Source organism: Schistocerca gregaria, chromosome X (assembly GCF_023897955.1).
Source record: "Schistocerca gregaria isolate iqSchGreg1 chromosome X, iqSchGreg1.2, whole genome shotgun sequence".
In the NCBI taxonomy this organism is placed as follows: Eukaryota; Metazoa; Arthropoda; class Insecta; order Orthoptera; family Acrididae; genus Schistocerca; species Schistocerca gregaria.
In genome coordinates this window covers 433845859-433866304 of record NC_064931.1, presented here as the reverse complement: position 1 = coordinate 433866304, position 20446 = coordinate 433845859, and positions in this window count along the sequence as shown.

Genomic DNA, 20446 nt, shown 5'->3' with positions numbered 1-20446 from the left:
AACATTTTTGGCATGGCTGCATTTTAACTTCCTGGCCTCGGAATTTAGGACAATGTACTTTGCATCATCGCCTGTGACCATGCAGACAGTGTGGTCGCACTATGCGATGATTTTGCTGATCTCTTTTCGGAGAGCCTTGGTTGTACCACAGAGTTTGCACCGCATATTGTAGTTAGAGACAATTCCATGCTTATTCTAAACTCTAGTAATGCTACAAATATTTGTTGCATGTATGCGTTTGAAATTTCTGGGCTCGCAGTTCAGGAAAAAGTACTTTGCATCAACGCCTGTGACCATGCAGACAGTGTGGTCGCACTGTGCAATGATTTTGCTGATCTCTTTAATGAGGGCCTTGGATGTACCACAGACTTAGCAGCGCATATTGTAGTTTGAGACAATTCCATGCCTATTCTCCACTCTAGTAATTCTCCAAACATTTTTGGCATGGATGCATTCGAACTTCCTGGCTTCGCAATTCAGGACAATGTAGATTGCATCAACGCCTGTGACCATGCAGACAGTGTGGTCGCACTGTGCAAATGATTTTGCTGATCTCTTTTCTGTGGGCCTTGGTTGTACCACAGACTTAGCAGCGCATATTGTAGTTTGAGACAATTCCATGCCTATTCTCCACTCTAGTAATGCTCCAAACATTTTTGGCACGAATGCATTTGAACTTCCTGGCCTCACAATTCAAGACAGTGTATTTTGCATCAACGCCTGTGACCATGCAGACAACTTGGTCGCACTATGCGATGATTTTGCTGATCTCTATTCTGAGGGCCTTGGTTGTTTCACAGACTTTGCAGCGCATATTGTAGTTAGAAACAATTCCATGCATATTCTACACTCTAGTAATGCTCCAAACAATTTTTGGCATGGATGCATATGAAATTCTTGGCTTCGCAGTTCAGGACAATTTACTTTGTATTAACGGCTGTGACCATGCAGACAGTTTGGTCGCACTATGCGATAATTTTGCTGATCTCTTTTCTGAGGGCCTTGGTTGTACCACAGACTTTGCAGCATATATTGTAGTTAGAGACAATTCCATGCTTATTCTCCATTCTAGTAATGCTCCAAACATTTTTGGCACTGATGCATTTGAACTTTCTGGCCTCGGAATTCAGAACAATGTACTTTGCATCTACGCCTATGACCATGCAGACAGTTTGGTCGCACTATGCGATAATTTTGCTGATCTCTTTTCTGATTGCCTTGGTTGTACCCCAGACTTTGCAGCACATATTGTAGTTAGAGACAATTCCATGCCTATTCTTCACTCTAGTAATGCTCCAAACATTTTTTGCATGGATGCATTTGAACTTCCTGGCCTCGCAATTCAGGACAATGTACTTTGCATCAACGCCTGTGACCATGCAGACAGTGTGGTTGCACTATACTGTGATTTTGCTGATCTCTTTTCTGTGGGTCTTGGTTGTACCACAGACTTTGCAGAGCATATTGTAGTTAGAGCCAATCCCATGCTTATTCTCCACTCTAGTAATGCTCCAAATATTTTTGGCATGGATGCATTTGAACTTTCCGGCCTTGGAATTCAGGACAATGTACTTTGCATCAACGCCTGTGACCATGCAGACAGTGTGGTCGCACTATGTAATGAATTTGCTGATCTCTTTTATGAGGGCCTTGGTTGTACCAGAGACTTTGCAGCGCAAATTGTAGTTAGAGACAATTCCATGCCTATCCTCCACTCTAGTAATACTCCAAACATTTTTGGCATGGATGAGTTTGAAATTTCTGGCCTCGCAATTCAGGACAATGTACTTTGCATCAACGCCTGTGACCATGCAGACTGTGTGGTCGCACTATGCGATGATTTTGCTGACCTATTTTCTGAGGGCCTTCGTTGTACCACTGACTTTTCAGCGCATATTGTTGTTAGAGACAATTACATGCCTATTCTTCACTCTAGTAATGCTCCAAACATTTTTGGCGTGGATGCATTAGAAGTTCCTGGCCTCACAATTAAGGACAATGTACTTTGCGTCAACGCCTGTGACCATGCAGACAGTGCGGTCGCACTATGCAATGATTTTGCTGACCTCTTTTCTGAGGGCCTTGGTTGTTTCACAGACTTTGCAGCGCCTATTGCAGTTAGAGACAATTCCATGCATATTCTCCACTCTAGTAATGCTCCAAACAATTTTGGCTTGGATGAATTTGAAAATTCTGGGCTCGCAATTCAGGACAATGTACTTTGCATCGACGCCTTTGACCATGCAGACAGTGTGGTCGCAATTTGCGATGATTTTGATGATCTCTTTTCTGATGGCCTTGGTTGTACCACAGACTTTGTAGCGCATATTATTATGATAAGAGACAATTCCATGCCTATTCTCAACTCTAGTAATGTTCCAAATATTTTTAGCATCGATGCATTTGAACTTCCTGGCTTCGCAATTCAGGACAATGTACATTGCATCAACGCCTGTGACCATGCAGACATTGTGGTCGCACTGTGCAATGATTTTGTTGATCTCTTTTCTGTAAGCCTTGGTTGTACCACTTACTTTTCAGCGCATATTGTTGATTGAGACAATTACATGCCTATTCTTCACTCTAGTAATGCTCCAAACATTTTTGGCGTGGATGCATTTGAACTTCCTGGCCTCGTAATTCAGGACAATGTACTTTGCATTAACGCCTGTGACCATGCAGACAGTGTGGTCGCACTATGCGATGATTTTGATGATCTCTTTTCTGAGGGCCTTGGTTGTACCAGAGACTTTGCAGCGCATATTGTAGTTAGAGACAATTCCATGCCTATTCTCCACTCTAGTAGTGCTCCAAACATTTTTGTCATGCATGCATTTGAACATTCTGGATTCCCAATTCAGGACAATGTACTTTGCATCAACGCCTGTGACCATGCTGACAGTGAGGTCGCACTATTCGATGATTTAGCTCATCTCTTTTCTGACTTTGCAGAGCATATTGTAGTTAGAGCCAATTCCATGCTTATTCTCCACTCTAGTAATGCTCCAAACATTTTTAGCATGGATGAATTTGAACTTTCCGGAATTGGAATTCAGGACAATGTACTTTGCATCAACGCCTGTGACCATGCAGACAGTGTAGTCGCACTATGCAATGATTTTGCTGATCTCTTTAATGAGGGCCTTGGTTGTACCAGAGACTTTGCAGCGCATATTGTAGTTAGAGACAATTCCATGCCTATCCTAAACTCTAGTAATACTCCAAACATTTTTGTCATGGATGCGTTTGAAACTTCTGGCCTCGAAATTCAGGACAATGTACTTTGCATCAACGCCTTTGACCATGCAGACAGTGTGGTCGCACTATGTGATGATTTTGCTGATCTATTTTCTGAGGTCCTTCATTGTACCACTGACTTTTCAGCGCATATTGTTGTTAGAGACAATTCCATGCCTATTCTTCACCCTAGTAATGCTCCAAACATTTTTGGCATGGATGCATTTGAACTTTACGGCCTTGGAATTCAGGACAATGTAATTTGCATCAACGCCTGTGACCATGCAGACAGTGTGGTCGCACTATGCAGTGATTTTGCTGAACTCTTTAATGAGGGCCTTGGTTGTACCAGAGACTTTGCAGCGCATATTGTAGTTAGAGACAATTCCATGCCTATCCTCCACTCTAGTAATACTCCAAACATTTTTGTCATGGATGCATTTGGACTTCCTGGCCTCACAATTCAGGAAAATGTACTTTGCGTCAAAGCCTGTGACCATGCAGACAGTGTGGTCGCACTATGCAATGATTTTGCTGATCTCTTTAATGAGGGCCTTGGTTGTACCAGAGACTTTGCAGCGCATATTGTAGTTAGAGACAATTCCATGCGTATCCTAAACTCTAGTAATACTCCAAACATTTTTGTCATGGATGCATTTGAACTTCCTGGCCTCACAATTCAGGAAAATGTACTTTGCGTCAACGCCTGTGACCATGCAGACAGTTTGGTCGCACTATGCGATAATTTTGCTGATCTCTTTTCTGAGGGCCTTGGTTGTACCACAGACTTTGCAGCATATATTGTAGTTAGAGACAATTCCATGCTTATTCTCCATTCTAGTAATGCTCCAAACATTTTTGACATGGATGCATTTGAACTTTCCGCCCTCGGAATTCAGAACAATGTACTTTGCATCTACGCCTATGACCATGCAGACAGTTTGGTCGCACTATGCGATAATTTTGCTGATCTCTTTTCTGATTGCCTTGGTTCTACCCCAGACTTTGCAGCACATATTGTAGTTAGAGACTATTCCATGCCTATTCTTCACTCTAGTAATGCTCCAAACATTTTTTGCATGGATGCATTTGAACTTCCTGGCCTCGCAATTCAGGACAATGTACTTTGCATCAACGCCTGTGACCATGCAGACAGTGTGGTTGCACTATACTGTGATTTTGCTGATCTCTTTTCTGTGGGTCTTGGTTGTACCACAGACTTTGCAGAGCATATTGTAGTTAGAGCCAATTCCATGCTTATTCTCCACTCTAGTAATGCTCCAAATATTTTTGGCATGGATGCATTTGAACTTTCCGGCCTTGGAAATCAGGACAATGTACTTTGCATCAACGCCTGTGACCATGCAGACAGTGTGGTCGCACTATGTAATGAATTTGCTGATCTCTTTTATGAGGGCCTTGGTTGTACCAGAGACTTTGCAGCGCAAATTGTAGTTAGAGACAATTCCATGCCTATCCTCCATTCTACTAATACTCCAAAAATTTTTGGCATGGATGAGTTTGAAATTTCTGGCCTCGCAATTCAGGACAATGTACTTTGCATCAACGCCTGTGACCATGCAGACTGTGTGGTCGCACTATGCGATGATTTTGCTGACCTATTTTCTGAGGGCCTTCGTTGTACCACTGACTTTTCAGCGCATATTGTTGTTAGAGACAATTACATGCCTATTCTTCACTCTAGTAATGCTCCAAACATTTTTGGCGTGGATGCATTAGAACTTCCTGGCCTCACAATTCAGGACAATGTACTTTGCGTCAACGCCTGTGACCATGCAGACATTGTGGTCGCACTGTGCAATGATTTTGTTGATCTCTTTTCTGTGGGCCTTGGTTGTACCACTTACTTTTCAGCGCATATTTTTGATAGAGACAATTACCTGCCTATTCTTCACTCTAGTAATGCTCCAAACATTTTTGGCGTGGATGCATTTGAACTTCCTGGCCTCGTAATTCAGGACAATGTACTTTGCATTAACGCCTGTGACCATGCAGACAGTGTGGTCGCACTATGCGATTATTTTGCTGATCTCTTTTCTGTGGGTCTTGGTCGTACCACAGACTTTGCAGCGCATATTGTAGTTAGAGACAATTCCATGCCTATTCTCCACTCTAGTAGTGCTCGAAACATTTTTGTCATGCATGCATTTGAACATTCTGGATTCCCAATTCAGGACAATGTACTTTGCATTAACGCCTGTGACCATGCTGACAGTGAGGTCGCACTATTCGATGATTTAGCTCATCTGTTTTCTGACTTTGCAGAGCATATTGTAGTTAGAGCCAATTCCATGCTTATTCTCCACTCTAGTAATGCTCCAAACATTTTTGGCATGGATGCATTTGAACTTTACGACCTTGGAATTCAGGACAATGTAATTTGCATCAACGCCTGTGACCATGCAGACAGTGTGGTCGCACTATGCAGTGATTTTGCTGAACTCTTTAATGAGGGCCTTGGTTGTACCAGAGACTTTGCAGTGCATATTGTAGTTAGAGACAGTTCCATGCCTATCCTCCACTCTAGTAATGCTCCAAACAATTTTGGCATGGATGAATTTGAAAATTCCGGCCTCGCAATTCAGGACAATGTACATTGCATCAACGCCTGTGACCATGCAGACAGTGTGATCGCACTGTGCAATGATTTTGTTGATCTCTTTTCTGTGGGCCTTGGTTGTACCACAGACTTTGCAACGCATATTGTAGTTTGAGACAATTCCATGCCTATTCTCCACTCTAGTTATGCTCCAAACATTTTTTGCACGAATGCATTTGAACATCCTGGCCTCACAATTCAAGACAGTGTACTTTGCATCAACGCCTGTGACCATGCAGACAGCGTGGTCGCACTATGCGATGATTTTGATGATCTCTTTTCTGAGGGCCTTGGTTGTTTCACAGACTTCGCAGCGCATATTATAGTTAGAGACAATTCCATACATATTCTACTCTCTAGTAATGCTCCAAACAATTTTGGCATGGATGCATTTGAAATTCTTTACTTCGCAGTTCAGGACAATGTACTTTGTATTAACGGCTGTGACCATGCAGACAGTTTGGTCGCACTATGTGATGATTTTGCTGATATCTTTTCTGAGGGCCTTTGTGGTACCACAGAGTTTGCAGCGCATATTATAGTTAGAGACAATTCCATGCCTATTCTTCACTCTAGTAATGCTCCAAATATTTTTGGCATGTATGCGTTTGAACTTCCTGGCCTCGCAATTCAGGACAAAGTACTTTGCATCAACGCCTGTGACCATGCAGACATTGTGGTCGCACTGTGCAATGATTTTGTTGACCTCTTTTCTGTGGGCCTTGGTTGTACCACTTACTTTTCAGCGCATATTGTTGATAGAGACAATTACATGCCTATTCTTCGCTCTAGTAATGCTCCAAACATTTTTGGCATGGATGCATTTGAACTTCCTGGCCTCGCAATTCAGGATAATGTACTTTGCATCAACGCCTGTGACCATGCAGACAGTGTGGTCGCACTATGCAATGATTTTGCTGATCTCTTTAATGAGGGCCTTGGTTGTACCAGAGACTTTGCAGAGCATATTGTAGTTAGAGATAATTCCATGCCTATTCTCCACTCTAGTAATGCTCCAAACAATTTTGTTATGGATGCATATGAAATTTCTGGCCTCACAATTCAGGACAATGTACTTTGCATGAACGGCTGTGACCATGCAGACAGTTCGGTCGCACTATGCGATGATTTTGCTGACCTCTTTTCTGAAGGCCTTGGTTGTTTCACAGACTCTGCCGCACATATTGTTGTTAGAGACAATTCCATGCATATTCTCCACTCTAGTAATGCTCCAAACAATTTTGACATGGATGCATATGAAATTTATGGCCTCACAATTCAGGACAATGTATTTTGCATGAACGGCTGTGACCATGCAGACAGTTCGGTCGCACTATGCAATAATTTTGCTGATCTCTTTTCTGAGGACCTTGGTTGTACGACAGACTTTGCAGCGCATATTGTAGTTAAAGACAATTCCATGCCTATTCTAACCTATAGTAATTCTCCAAACATTTTTGCCATGGATGCATATGAACATTCTCGCCTCGCAATTCAGGACAATGTACTTTGCATCAACGCCTGTGACCATGCAGACAGTGTCGTCGCACTATGCGATGATTTTGATGATCTCTTTTCTGTGGGCCTTGGTTGTACCATAGACTTTGCAGGGCATATTATAGCTACAGCCAATTCCATGCCTATTTTCCACTCTAGTAATGCTCCAAACATTTTTAGCATGGATGCATTTGAACTTCCTGGCTTCGCAATTCAGGAAAATCTACTTTGCAACAACGCCTGTGACCATGCAGACAGTGTGGTGGCACAATGCGATGATTTAGCTGCTCTCTCTTCTGTGGGCCTTGATTGTACCACAGACTTTGCAACGCAAATTGTAGTTAGAGACAATTCCATTCCTATACCCCACTCTACTGATTCTCCAAACATTTTTGGCATATATGCATTTGAACTTCCTGGCCTCACAATTCAGGACAATGTACTTTGCATTAACGCCTGTGACCATGCAGACAGTGTGGTCGCACTATGCAATAATTTTGCTGATCTCTTTTCTGAGGGCTTTGGTTGATTCACAGACTTTGCAGCGCAAATTGCAGTTAGAGACAATTCCATGCATATTCTCCACTCTATTAATGCTCCAAACAATTTTGGCATGAATGCATTTGAAATTTCTGGCTTCGCAGTTCAGGACAATGTACTTTGCATTAACGGCTGTGACCATGCAAACTGTTCGGTCGCACTATGCGATAATTTTGCTGATCTCTTTTCTGAGGACCTTGGTTGTGCCACAGACTTTGCAGCGGATATAGTAGTTAGAGAGAATTCCATACTTATTCTCCACTCTAGTAATGCTCCAAACATTTTTGGCATGGCTGCATTTTAACTTCCTGGCCTCGGAATTCAGGACAATGTACTTTGCATCAACGCCTGTGACCATGCAGACGGTGTGGTCGCACTATGCGATGATTTTGCTGATCTCTTTTCTGAGGGCCTTGGTTGTACCACAGAGTTTGCACCGCATATTGTAGTTAGAGACAATTCCATGCTTATTCTAAACTCTAGTAATGCTCCAAACATTTGTTGCATGTATGCGTTTGAAATTTTTGGGCTCGCAATTCAGGAAAAAGTACTTTGCATCAACGCCAATGACCATGCAGACAGTGTGGTCGCACTGTGCAATGATTTTGCTGATCTCTTTAATGAGGGCCTTGGATGTACCAGAGACTTTGCAGCGCATATTGTAGTTAGAGGCAATTCCATGCCTATTCTCCACTCTAGTAATACTCCAAACATATTTAGCATGGATGCATTTGAACATTCTGGCCTCGCAATTCAGGACAATGTACTTTGCAACAACGCCTGTGACCATGCAGACAGTGTGGTCGCACTATGCAACGATTTTGCTGATCTCTTTTCTGTGGGCCTTGGTTGTACCACATACTTTGCAGCGCATATTGTAGTTAGAGACAATTCCATGCATATTCTACACTCTAGTAATGCTCCAAACAATTTTTGGCATGGATGCATATGAAATTCTTGGCTTCGCAGTTCAGGACAATTTACTTTGTATTAACGGCTGTGACCATGCAGACAGTTTGGTCGCACTATGCGATAATTTTGCTGATCTCTTTTCTGAGGGCCTTGGTTGTACCACAGACTTTGCAGCATATATTGTAGTTAGAGACAATTCCATGCTTATTCTCCATTCTAGTAATGCTCCAAACATTTTTGGCATGGATGCATTTGAACTTTCCGGCCTTGGAATTCAGGACAATGTACTTTGCATCAACGCCTGTGACCTTGCAGACAGTGTGGTCGCACTATGTAATGAATTTGCTGATCTCTTTAATGAGGGCCTTTATTGTACCAGAGACCTTGCAGCGCAAATTGTAGTTAGAGACAATTCCATGCCTATCCTCCACTCTAGTAATACTCCAAACATTTTTGGCATGGATGAGTTTGAAATTTCTGGCATCGCAATTCAGGACAATGTACTTTGCATCAACACCTGTGACCATGCAGACTGTGTGGTCGCACTATGCGATGATTTTGCTGATCTATTTTCTGAGGGCCTTCGTTGTACCACTGACTTTTCAGCGCATATTGTTGTTAGAGACAATTACATGCCTATTCTTCACTCTAGTAATGCTCCAAACATTTTTGGCGTGGATGCATTTGAACTTCCTGGCCTCGTAATTCAGGACAATGTACTTTGCATTAACACCTGTGACCATGCAGACAGTGTGGTCGCACTATGCGATGATTTTGCTGATCTCTTTTCTGTGGGTCTTGGTTGTACCACAGACTTTGCAGAGCATATTGTAGTTAGAGCCAATTCCATGCTTATTCTCCACACTAGTAATGCTCCAAACATTTTTTTCATGGATGCATTTGAACTTCCTGGCCTCATAATTCAGGACAATGTACATTGCGTCAACACCTGTGACCATGCAGACAGTGCGGTCGCACTATGCAATGATTTTGCTGACCTCTTTTCTGAGGGCCTTGGTTGTTTCATAGACTTTGCAGCGCCTATTGCAGTTAGAGACAATTCCATGCATATTCTCCACTCTAGTAATGCTCCAAACAATTTTGGCATGGATGCATATGAAATTTCTGGCCTCACAATTCAGGACAATGTACTTTGCATGAACGGCTGTGACCATCAGACAGTTCGGTCGCACTATGCAATAATTTTGCTGATCTCTTTTCTGAGGACCTTGGTTGTACGACAGACCTTGCAGCGCATATTGTAGTTAGAGACAATTTCATGAGTATTCTCCACTCTAGTAATGCTCCAAACATTTTTGGTATGGATGAATTTGAACTTTCTGGCCTCGCAATTTAGGACAATGTACTTTGCATCAACGCTTTTGACCTTGCATACAGTGTTGCCGCACTCTGCGATGATTTTGCTGACCTCTCTTCTGAGGGCCTTGGCTGTATCACACACTTTGCAGCGCATATTGTAGTTAAAGACAATTCCATGCCTATTCTAACCTATAGTAATTCTCCAAACATTATTGCCATGGATGCATATGAACATTCTCGCCTCGCAATTCAGGACAATGTACTTTGCATCAACGCCTGTGACCATGCAGACAGTGTTGTCGCACTATGCGATGATTTTGATGATCTCTTTTCTGTGGGCCTTGGTTGTACCATAGACTTTGCAGGGCATATTATAGCTACAGCCAATTCCATGCCTATTTTCCACTCTAGTAATGCTCCAAACATTTTTAGCATGGATGCATTTGAACTTCCTGGCTTCGCAATTCAGGACAATGTACTTTGCAACAACGGCTGTGACCATGCAGACAGTGTGGTGGCACAATGCGATGATTTAGCTGATCTCTCTTCTGTGGCCTTGATTGTACCACAGACTTTGCAACGCATATATGCATTTGAACTTCCTGGCCTCACAATTCAGGACAATGTACTTTGCATTAACGCCTGTGACCATGCAGACAGTGTGGTCGCACTATGCAATAATTTTGCTGATCCCTTTTCTGAGGGCTTTGTTTGATTCACAGACTTTGCAGCGCATATTGCAGTTAGAGACAATTCCATGCATATTCTCCACTCTATTAATGCTCCAAACAATTTTGGCATGAATGCATTTGAAATTTCTGGCTTCGCAGTTCAGGACAATGTACTTTGCATTAACGGCTGTGACCATGCAAACAGTTCGGTCGCACTATGCGATAATTTTGCTGATCTCTTTTCTGAGGACCTTGGTTATACCACAGACTTAGCAGCGGATATAGTAGTTAGAGAGAATTCCATACTTATTCTCCACTCTTGTAATGCTCCAAACATTTTTGGCATGGCTGCATTTTAACTTCCTGGCCTCGGAATTCAGGACAATGTACTTTGCATCAACGCCTGTGACCATGCAGACGGTGTGGTCGCACTATGCGATGATTTTGCTGATCTCTTTTCTGAGGGCCTTGGTTGTACCACAGAGATTGCAGCGCATATTGTAGTTAGAGACAATTCCATGCTTATTCTAAACTCTAGTAATGCTCCAAACATTTGTTGCATGTATGCGTTTGAAATTTTTGGGCTCGCAATTCAGGAAAAAGTACTTTGCATCAACGCCTGTGACCATGCAGACAGTGTGGTCGCACTGTGCAATGATTTTGCTGATCTCTTTAATGAGGGCCTTGGATGTACCAGAGACTTTGCAGCGCATATTGTAGTTAGAGGCAATCCCATGCCTATTCTCCACTCTAGTAATACTCCAAACATTTTTAGCATGGATGCATTTGAACATTCTGGCCTCGCAATTCAGGAGAATGTACTTTGCAACAACGCCTGTGACCATGCAGACAGTGTGGTCGCACTATGCAACGATTTTGCTGATCTCTTTTCTGTGGGCCTTGGTTGTACAACATACTTTGCAGCGCATATTGTAGTTAGAGGCAATTCCATGCCCATTCTCCGCTCTAGTAATTCTCCAAACATTTTTGGCATGGATGCATTTGAACTTCGTGGCTTCGCAATTCAGGACAATGTACATTGCATCAACGCCTGTGACCATGCAGACAGTGTGGTCGCACTGTGCAAATGATTTTGCTGATCTCTTTTCTGTGGGCCTTGGTTGTACAACAGACTTAGCAGCGCATATTGTAGTTTGAGTCAATTCCATACCTATTCTCCACTCTAGTAATGCTCCAAACATTTTTGGCACGAATGCATTTGAACTTCCTGGCCTCACAATTCAAGACAGTGTACTTTGCATCAACGCCTGTGACCATGCAGACAGTGTGGTCGCACTATGTAATGAATTTGCTGATCTCTTTAATGAGGGCCTTGGTTGTACCAGAGACTTTGCAGCGCAAATTGTAGTTAGAGACAATTCCATGCCTATCCTCCACTCTAGTAATACTCCAAACATTTATGGCATGGATGCATTTGAACTTTCCGGCCTCGGAATTCAGGACAATGTACTTTGCATCAACGCCTATGACCATGCAGACAGTGTAGTCGCACTAAGCGATGATTTTGCTGATAACTTTTCTGAGGGCCTTGGTGTTACCACATAGTTTGCAGCGCATATTGTAGTTAGAGACAGTTCCATGCCTATCCTCCACCCTAGTAATACTCCAAACATTTTTGTCATGGATGCGTTTGAAATTTCTGGCCTCGCAATGCAGGACAATGTACTTTGCATCAACGCCTGTGACCATGCAGACAGTGTGGTCGCACTATGCGATGATTTTGCTGATCTATTTTCTGAGGGCCTTCATTGTACCACTTACTTTTCAGCGCATATTGTTGTTAGAGACAATTCCATGCCTATTCTTCACTCTAGTAATGCTCCAAACATTTTTGGCATGTATGCATTTGAACATTCTGGATTCCCAATTCAGGACAATGTACTTAGCATCAACGCCTGTGACCATGCTGACAGTGAGGTCGCACTATTCGATGATTTAGCTCATCTCTTTTCTGACTTTGCAGAGCATATTGTAGTTAGAGCCAATTCCATGCTTATTCTCCACTCTAGTAATGCTCCAAACATTTTTAGCATGGATGCATTTGAACTTTCCGGCCTTGGAATTCAGGACAATATACTTTGCATCAACGCCTGTGACCATGCAGACAGTGTGGTCGCACTATGCAATGATTTTGCTGATCTCTTTAATGAGGGAGTTGGTTGTACCAGAGACTTTGCAGCGCATATTGTAGTTAGAGACAATTCCATGCCTATCCTAAACTCTAGTAATATTCCAAACATTTTTGTCATGGATGCGTTTGAATTTTCTGGCCTCGAAATTCAGGACAATGTACTTTGCATCAACGCCTTTGACCATGCAGACATATGGTCGCACTATGTGATGATTTTGCTGATCTATTTTCTGAGGGCCTTCATTGTACCACTGACTTTTCAGCGCATATTGTTGTTAGAGACAATTCCATGCCTATTCTTCACTCTAGTAATGCTCCAAACATTTTTGGCATGTATGCATTTGAACTTTACGGCCTTGGAATTCAGGACAATGTAATTTGCATCAACGCCTGTGACCATGCAGACAGTGTGGTCGCACTATGCAATGATTGTGATGATCTCTTTTCTTAGGGAGCTGGTTGTTTCACAGAGTTTGCAGCGACTATTGCAGTTAGAGACAATTCAATGCACATTCTCCTCTCTAGTAATGCTCCAAACAATTTTGGCATCGATGAATTTGAAAATTCCAGCCTCGCAATTCAGGACAATGTACTTTGCATCGACGCTTTTGACCATGCAGACAGTGTGGTTGCACTTTGCGATGATTTTGATGATCTCTTTTCTGATGGCCTTGGTTGTACCACAGACTTTGTAGCGCATATTATTATAATAAGAGACAATTCCATGCCTATTCTCCACTCTAGTAATGTTCCAAACATTTTTAGCATCGATGCATTTGAACTTCCTGGCTTCGCAAATCAGGACAATGTACATTGCATCAATGCCTGTGACCATGCAGACAGTATGATCGCACTGTGCAATGATTTTGTTGATCTCTTTTCTGTGGGCCTTGGTTGTACCACAGACTTTGCAGCGCATATTGTAGTTTGAGACAATTCCATGCCTATTCTCCACTCTAGTAATGCTCCAAACATTTTTGGCACGTATGCATTTGAACATCCTGGCCACACAATTCAAGACAGTGTACTTTGCATCAACGCCTGTGACCATGCAGACAGCGTGGTCGCACTATGCGATGATTTTGCTGATCTCTTTTCTGAGGGCCTTGGTTGTTTCACAGACTTTGCAGCGCATATTGTAGTTAGAGACAATTCCATACATATTCTACACTCTAGTAATGCTCCAAACAATTTTGGCATGGATGCATTTGAAATTCTTTACTTCGCAGTTCAGGAAAATGTACTTTGTATTAACGGCTGTGACCATGCAAACAGTTTGGTCGCACTATGCGATGATTTTGCTGATATCTTTTCTGAGGGCCTTGGTGGTACCACAGAGTTTGCAGCGCATATTGTAGTTAGAGACAATTCCATGCCTATTCTTCACTCTAGTAATGCTCCAAATATTTTTAGCATGTATGCGTTTCAACTTCCTGGCCTCGCAATTCAGGACAAAGTACTTTGCATCAACGCCTGTGACCATGCAGACATTGTGGTCGCACTATGCAATGATTTTGCTGATCCCTTTAATGAGGGCCTTGATTGTACCAGAGACTTCACAGCGCATATTAAAGTTAGAGACAATTCCATGCTTATTCTCCACACTAGTAATGCTCCAAACATTTTTGGCATGGATGCATTTGAACTTCCTGGACTCGCAATTCAGGATAATGTACTTTGCATCAACGCCTGTGACCATGCAGACAGTGTGGTCGCACTATGCTGTGATTTTTCTGATCTCTTTTCTGTGGGTCTTGGTTGTACCACAGACTTTGCAGAGCATATTGTAGTTAGAGCCAATTCCATGCTTATTCTCCACTCTAGTAATGCACCAAACATTTTTGGCATGGATGCATTTGAACTATCCGGCCCTGGAATTCAGGACAATGTACTTTGCATCAACGCCTGTGACCATGCAGACAGTGTGGTCGCACTATTCGATGATTTTGCTGATCTATTTTCTGAGGGCCTTCATTGTACCACTGACTTTTCAGCGCATATTGTTGATAGAGACAATTACATGCCTATTCTTCACTCTAGTAATGCTCCAAACATTTTTGGCGTGGATGTATTTGAACTTCCTGGCCTCGCAATTCAGGACAATGTACATTGCATCAACGCCTGTGACCATGCAGACAGTGTGGTCGCACTGTGCAATGATTTTGCTGATCCCTTTTTTGTGGGCCTTGTTTGTACTACAGACTTTGCAGCGCATATTGTAGTTTGAGACAGTTCCATGCCTATTCTCCACTCTAGTAACGCTCCAAACATTTTTGTCACGAATGCATTTGAACTTCCTGGCCTCATAATTCAGGACAAAGTACTTTGCGTCAACGCTTGTGACCATGCAGACAGTGCGGCCCCACTATGCAATGATTTTGCTGACCTCTTTTCTGAGGGCCTTGGTTGTTTCACAGACTTTGCAGCGCCTATTGCAGTTAGAGACAATTCCATGCATATTCTCCACTCTAGTAATGCTCCAAACAATTTTGGCATGGATGAATTTGAAAATTCTGGGCTCGCAATTCAGGACAATGTACTTTGCATCGACGCCTTTGACCATGCAGACAGTGTGGTCGCAATTTGCGATGATTTTGATGATCTCTTTTCTGATGGCCTTGGTTGTACCACAGACTTTGCAGCGCATATTGTAGTTAGAGACAATTCCATGCATATTCTACACTCTAGTAATGCTCCAAACAATTTTGGCATGGATGCATTTGAAATTCTTGGTTTCGCAGTTCAGGACAATATACTTTGTATTAAGGGCTGTGACCATGCAGACAGTTTGGTCGCACTATGCGATAATTTTGCTGATCTCTTTTCTGAGGGCCTTGGTTGTACCACAGACTTTGCAGCGCATATTGTAGTAAGAGACAATTTCATGCTTATTCTCCACTCTAGTAATGCTTAAAACATTTTTGGCATGGATGCATTTGAACTTTCCGGCCTCGGAATTCAGGACAATGTACTTTGCATCAACGCCTATGACCACGCAGACTGTGTAGTCGCACTAAGCGATGATTTTGCTGATATCTTTTCTGAGGGCCTTGGTGTTACCACATAGTTTGCAGCGCATATTGTAGTTAGAGACAGTTCCATGCCTATCCTCCACTCTAGTAATACTACAAACATTTTTGTCATGGATGCGTTTGAAATTTCTGGCCTCGCAATGCAGGACAATGTACTTTGCATCAACGCCTGTGACCATGCAGACAGTGTGGTCGCACTATGCGATGATTTTGCTGATCTATTTTCTGAGGGCCTTCATTGTACCACTTACTTTTCAGCGCATATTGTTGATAGAGACAATTACATGCCTATTCTTCACTCTAGTAATGCTCCAAACATTTTTGGCGTGGATGCATTTGAACTTCCTGGCCTCGTAATTCAGGACAATGTACTTTGCATTAACGCCTGTGACCATGCAGACAGTGTGGTCGCACTATGCGATGATTTTGCTGATCTCTTTTCTATGGGTCTTGGTCGTACCACAGACTTTGCAGCGCCTATTGTAGTTAGAGACAATTCCATGCCTATTCTCCACTCTGGTATTGCTCCAAACATTTTGGCATGGATGCATTTGAAGTGCCTGGCCTCGCAATTCATAACAGTGTACTTCCAAACGCCTGTGACCATACAGACAGTGTGGTCGCAATTTGCGATGATTTTGATGATCTATTTTCTGATGGCCTTAGTTGTACCACAGACTTTGCAGCGCATTTTGTAGTTAGAGACAATTCCATGCATATTCTACACTCTAGTAATGCTCCAAACAATTTTGGCATGGATGCATTTGAAATTCTTGGCTTCGCAGTTCAGGACAATATACTTTGTATTAAGGGCTGTGACCATGCAGACAGTTTGGTCGCACTATGCGATAATTTTGCTGATCTCTTTTCTGAGGGCCTTGGTTGTACCACAGACTTTGCAGCGCATATTGTAGTAAGAGCCAATTCCATGCTTATTCTCCACTCTAGTAATGCTCCAAACATTTTTAGCATGGTTGCATTTGAACTTACCGGCCTTGGAATTCAGGACAATGTACTTTGCATCAACGCCTGTGACCATGCAGACAGTGTGGTCGCACTATGCAATGATTTTGCTGATCTCTTTAATGAGGGCCTTGGTTGTACCAGAGACTTTGCAGCGCATATTGTAGTTAGAGACAATTCCATGCCTATCCTAAACTCTAGTAATACTCCAAACATTTTTGTCATGGATGCGTTTGAAATTTCTGGCCTCGAAATTCAGGACAATGTACTTTGCATCAACGCCTTTGACCATGCAGACATATGGTCGAACTATGTGATGATTTTGCTGATCTATTTTCTGAGGGCCTTCATTGTACCACTGACTTTTCAGCGCATATTGTTGTTAGAGACAATTCCATGCCTATTCTTCACTCTAGTAATGCTCCAAATATTTTTGGCATGTATGCATTTGAACTTTACGGCCTTGGAATTCAGGACAATGTAATTTGCATCAACGCCTGTGACCATGCAGACAGTGTGGTCGCACTATGCAATGATTGTGCTGATCTCTTTTCTGAGGGAGCTGGTTGTTTCACAGAGTTTGCAGCGACTATTGCAGTTAGAGACAATTCAATGCACATTCTCCTCTCTAGTAATGCTCCAAACAATTTTGGCATCGATGAATTTGAAAATTCCGGCCTCGCAATTCAGGACAATGTACTTTGCATCGACGCTTTTGACCATGCAGACAGTGTGGTCGCACATTGCGATGATTCTGATGATCTCTTTTCTGATGGCCTTGGTTGTACCACAGACTTTGTAGCGCATATTATTATAATAAGAGACAATTCCATGCCTATTCTCCACTCTAGTAATGTTCCAAACATTTTTAGCATCGATGCATTTGAACTTCCTGGCTTCGCAATTCAGGACAATGTACATTGCATCAATGCCTGTGACCATGCAGACAGTGTGATCGCACTGTGCAATGATTTTGTTGATCTCTTTTCTGTGGGCCTTGGTTGTACCACAGACTTTGCAGCGCATATTGTAGTTTGAGACAATTCCATGCCTATTCTCCACTCTAGTAATGCTCCAAACATTTTTGGCACGACTGCATTTGAACATCCTGGCCTCGCAATTCAGGAGAAAGTACTTTGCATCAACGCCTGTGACCATGCAGACATTGTGGTCGCACTATGCAATGATTTTGCTGATCCCTTTAATGAGGGCCTTGATTGTACCAGAGACTTCACAGCGCATATTAATGTTAGAGACAATTCCATGCTTATTCTCCACACTAGTAATGCTCCAAACATTTTTGGCATGGATGCATTTGAACTTCCTGGCCTCGCAATTCAGGATAATGTACTTTGCATCAACGCCTGTGACCATGCAGACAGTGTGGTCGCACTATGCTGTGATTTTTCAGATCTCTTTTCTGTGGGTCTTGGTTGTACCACAGACTTTGCAGAGCATATTGTAGTTAGAGCCAATTCCATGCTTATTCTCCACTCTAGTAATGCACCAAACATTTTTGGCATGGATGCATTTGAACTTTCCGGCCCTGGAATTCAGGACAATGTACTTTGCATCAACGCCTGTGACCATGCACACAGTGTGGTCGCACTATTCGATGATTTTGCTGATCTATTTTCTGAGGGCCTTCATTGTACCACTGACTTTTCAGCGCATATTGTTGATAGAGACAATTACATGCCTATTCTTCACTCTAGTAATGTTCCAAACATTTTTGGCGTGGATGCATTTGAACTTCTTGGCCTCGCAATTCAGGACAATGTACATTGCATCAACGCCTGTGACCATGCAGACAGCGTGGTCGCACTGTGCAATGATTTTGCTGATCCCTTTTCTGTGGGCCTTGGTTGTACTACAGACTTTGCAGCGCATATTGTAGTTTGAGACAGTTCCATGCCTATTCTCCACTCTAGTAACGCTCCAAACATTTTTGGCACGAATGCATTTGAACATCCTGGCCTCACAATTCAAGACAGTGTACTCTGCATCAACGCCTGTAACCATGCAGACAGTGTGGTCGCACTATGCGATGATTATGCTGAACTCTTTTGTGAGTGCCTTCGTTGTACCACAGACTTTGCAGCGCATATTGTAGTTAGAGACAATTCCATGCCTATTCTCCACTCTAGTAATGCTCCAAACAATTTTGGCATGGATGCATATGAAATGTATGGCCTCACAATTCAAGACAGTGTTCTTTGCATCAACGCCTGTGACCAAGCAGACATCGTGGTCGCACTATGCGATGATTTTGCTGATCTCTTTTCTGAGGGCCTTCGTTGTTTCACAGACTTTGCAGCGATTATTGTAGTTTGAGACAGTTCCATGCCTATTCTCCACTCTAGTAACGCTCCAAACATTTTTGGCACGAATGCATTTGAACATCCTGGCCTCACAATTCAAGACAGTGTACTCTGCATCAACGCCTATGACCATGCAGACAGTGTAGTCGCACTAAGCGATAATTTTGCTGATTTCTTTTCTGAGGGCCTTGGTGCTACCACATAGTTTGCAGCGCATATTGTAGTTAGAGACAGTTCCATGCCTATCCTCCACTCTAGTAATACTCCAAACATTTTTGTCATGGATGCGTTTGAAATTTCTGGCCTCGCAATGCAGGACAATGTACTTTGCATCAACGCCTGTGTCCATGCAGACAGTGTAGTCGCACTATGCGATGATTTTGCTGATCTATTTTCTGAGGGCCTTCATTGTACCACTTACTTTTCAGCGTATATTGTTGATAGAGACAATTACATGCCTATTCTTCACTCTAGTAATGCTCCAAACATTTTTGGCATGGATGCATTTGAACTTCCTGGCCTTGTAATTCAGGACAATGTACTTTGCATTAACGCCTGTGACCATGCAGACAGTGTGGTCGCACTATGCGATGATTTTGCTGATCTCCTTTGTGTGGGTCTTGGTCGTACCACAGACTTTGCAGCGCATATTGTAGTTAGAGACAATTCCATGCCTATTCTCCACTCTAGTAGTGCTCCCAACATTTTTGTCATGCATGCATTTGAACATTCTGGAGTCCCAATTCAGTACAATGTACTTTGCATCAACGCCTGTGACCATGCTGACAGTGAGGTCGCACTATTCGATGATTTAGCTCATCTCTTTTCTGACTTTGCAGAGCATATTGTAGTTAGAGCCAATTCCATGCTTATTCTCCACTCTAGTAATGCTCCAAACATTTTTAGCATGGATGCATTTGAACTTTCCGGCCTTGGAATTCAGGACAATGTACTTTGCATCAACGCCTGTGACCATGCAGACAGTGTGGTCGCACTATGCAATGATTTTGCTGACCTCTTTAATGAGGGCCTTGGTTGTACCAGAGACTTTGCAGCGCATATTGTAGTTAGAGACAATTCCATGCCTATCCTAAACTCTAGTAACACTCCAAACATTTTTGTCATGGATGCGTTTGAAATTTCTGGCCTCGAAATTCAGGACAATGTACTTTGCATCAACG